This window comes from Prunus avium, unplaced genomic scaffold (genome assembly GCF_965620075.1).
Source record: "Prunus avium unplaced genomic scaffold, drPruAviu1.hap1.1 HAP1_SCAFFOLD_18, whole genome shotgun sequence".
In the NCBI taxonomy this organism is placed as follows: domain Eukaryota; kingdom Viridiplantae; phylum Streptophyta; class Magnoliopsida; order Rosales; family Rosaceae; genus Prunus; species Prunus avium.
In genome coordinates this window covers 542,501-545,000 of record NW_028276878.1, presented here as the reverse complement: position 1 = coordinate 545,000, position 2,500 = coordinate 542,501, and positions in this window count along the sequence as shown.

Genomic DNA, 2,500 nt, shown 5'->3' with positions numbered 1-2,500 from the left:
TTAAACTTTACCGGCTCCGCTCCGACTCGCCGCTCGCCCACTAGTCCGAAGGCAACAAAACATTTGTTTTTCATTTTGATGAAAATTTCTGTTTTTAAATCTTGTTGGTTTGAAATTTTTTTGAAAAGGTTCTTTAAATCTTGCGGGTTTGCAACTCATAAGAGCGTCACTTTCAACGTCCCCGGCATTGGATTGAGTTTCTAAAAACAACCATGCACACCGAGGTTAAACTTTACCGGCTCCACTCCGACTCACCGCTCGCCCACAAATCCGAAGGCAACAAAACATTTGTTTTTAATTTTGATGAATTTTTTTGAAAACATTGGCTTGGCAAGCCCCAATCCGCGACTATCCACCCACCGCCACCCCACACGGGTGGTTGTTGTTGCGAAATGAGGTTGTGGTCGACATGCCCGCGCATTTGAGAAGGAGTTCCTAGCACTCCATGCTCTTCCATGCCAAAAAAAAGCCTAGACAACCCCATTTCGCAACTTTCCACGCCTTTTTTTTTCCCCCTCACCCATGGCGGCGGCGTGGTGGCGGCGGCCGGATTCCGGCCACCACCGCCATGGGTGGCAGCCCCCCGACCCCGACACCAAACCCATAATACCGAGGCAACATATCGAGGCAACATGACATGGGTGTGGCGTGGGGGAAGGGGGCTGCAGCTAGGAGGGCATGGGCTGCCATGCATATGCAGGCAACACACACCCCCCTATATAGCATTTTATGCATTTAGCCCTTTGACAGGAAGAGACATCACCTATGCGCGAGGAGTCATAATGGGCTCTAAATAATTCAATACAAGGTATTTGGACGTGATTTTTTGCAGGGATACTAAGAAACATGCAATCTCTGATGGGAAAAAGTTTCATAAATATTTGAAGTCGGGAAGTATTTTTTATTATTTTTAGAAGTCGTAAAATTGAAAAAATCATTAAAACAAATCCGGGAGGAATTTTTTAGTTTTGTAACTTGGAGAAGGTCCTAAAAATCATAGACTACTTATGGGGAGCTTATTGTGCGAGGAAATTTCAATAAAAATGGGGTTTGACAAGGTTTGAAAAATTCTGTCGACATTTGAAAAAATCTGGAACTAGGCTGCCGGCATGCTGCGCACATGCTGCGCGCATGCTGCGCGAAGGCTGCGCGCAGGCCACGGCAGGACAAGTTTCGCTAGCCTCACTGTCGACCGAATGCGCAAGCTGCGCGCACGCTGCGCACAGGCTGCGCGCACGCTGCGCAAGCTGCGCGCACGCCATGGCAAGACAAATTTCGCTAGCCTCACTGTCGACAGAGTCAGCACGCTGCGCGCACGCCATGGCAGGAGAAGTTTCGCTAGCCTCGCTGTCGACAGAATCAGCACGCTGCGCGCAAGCTGTGCGCGCGCATGGCATGGCAAGTTTCGAAAAATTCTGTCGACAGGCTCCCGAGCGCGCACGCTGCCGACATGTTGTGCGCACGCTGCCGGCATGCTGTGCACACGCTGCGCGCAAGCTGTGCGCGCGCATGGCATGGCAAGTTTCGAAAAATTCTGTCGACAGGCTGCCAAGCGCGCACGCTGCGCACACGCTGCCGGCATGCTGTGCGCACGCTGCCGGCATGCTGTGCACACGCTGCGCGCAAGCTGTGCGCGCGCATGGCATGGCAAGTTTCGAAAAATTCTGTCGACAGGCTCCCAAGCGCGCACGCTGCGCACACGCTGCCGGCATGCTGCGCGCACGCTGCCGGCATGCTGTGCGCACGCTGTGCGCGCGCATGGCATTGCAAGTTTCGAAAAATTCTGCGGCCAGGCTCCCAAGCGCACACGCTGCCGGCATGCTGCGCGCACGCTGCCGGCATGCTGTGCGCACGCTGCGCGCGCGCATGGCAGGACAAGTTTCGAAAATTTCTGTCGACAGGCTGAGCAGCGCGCACGCTGCGCACAGGCTGCCGGCATGCTGCGCGCAGGCTGCCGGCATGCTGCGCGCAGGCTGCCGGCATGCTGCGCGCACGCCGCGCGCAAGCTGCGCGCGCGCCGCGCGCAAGCTGCGCGCGCGCATGGCAGGACAAGTTTCGAAAATTTCTGTCGACAGGCTCAGCAGCGCGCACGCTGCCGACATGCTGTGCGCACGCTGCGCACAGACTGCCGGCATGCTGCGCGCAGCCCATGGCAGGACAAGGTCCGAAAAATTCTGTCGACATTTTTACGCCATGGTAGGCTTCCGCTTCGCGTCACTTTGTCGACATTCAAGCCTACCATTTTTATTGAATTTTTCAAACCTTGTCAAACCCCATTATTCAAATGTCGAAAAATTCTGTCGACATTTTTACGCCATGGTAGGCTTCCGCTTTGCATCACTTTGTCGGAATGCATCGCATGGCGAGGCAAGGCAAGGCAAGGCCACAGCATGCCAAGGCGAAGGCAACGCATGGCTTGGTCAAGGCCACATCATGGGCACGGCATGCCAAGGCAAGGCGAGGCAAGCCATCCTTAGCCTCGCCTAGCCTCACTTACTCG